Source organism: Nannospalax galili, unplaced genomic scaffold (genome assembly GCF_000622305.1).
Source record: "Nannospalax galili isolate Female #2095 unplaced genomic scaffold, S.galili_v1.0 scaffold867, whole genome shotgun sequence".
In the NCBI taxonomy this organism is placed as follows: Eukaryota; Metazoa; Chordata; class Mammalia; order Rodentia; family Spalacidae; genus Nannospalax; species Nannospalax galili.
In genome coordinates, this window is record NW_008355797.1 from 217,140 (window position 1) to 217,798 (window position 659).

A 659-nucleotide genomic window follows, 5' to 3' on the forward strand; every position below is an offset into this window, starting at 1 on the left:
AAGCATGGAGGAAATGATTCCTCTGTGTTGACCCTCCTCTTTGTAGACTGGACACTGGTTCAAGTCCATCTGGTGGAGTCTCCTCAGCCTCCTTCATCAAGAGGACAGGTGACCCACCACAATTACAGGACATTTTGAGAGATGCTCATGGTCCCCTGGAACTAGTCGGCTTAGGAGGGCTAGGAGCAAAAACTGTCCTAATTTATGTCCCTCTGACCAAGATATTATAGGCCTCAAAGTATGTCTGTTAAACATCCAAGAAGGTTAGTTCCACCAGTCCGCTACTTTTACTTACTGTGTGTCATGTGGATAAATCTTGGCAAAGGTCAATTGTTCTCAGATAAACCTTACCTAGACATGCATTTCTTGATCTGCTATGTATAATTTGTCAGTGAATTGTAGGAATCATATGGTTCCCTCTGGTTTTCAAAACTAGCTAGGCATTATTTATCTCTCGTATCATCTCCTCTATCATGGTTTTCCCAGTTATGGTGCCCCCACTTCCCCCCTTTCTTCCTTACTAATACCCTTGCTCCTATGATCCTACCTCTGTTGAGCTTCTTCTTTCTCCTTATCCCCTAGGTTCCTCATATACCCTTCCCTCCCCCCTCCCTTAGACTAACCCAATTTTTATCCATATCTCCCTTATTAAGGCCTGT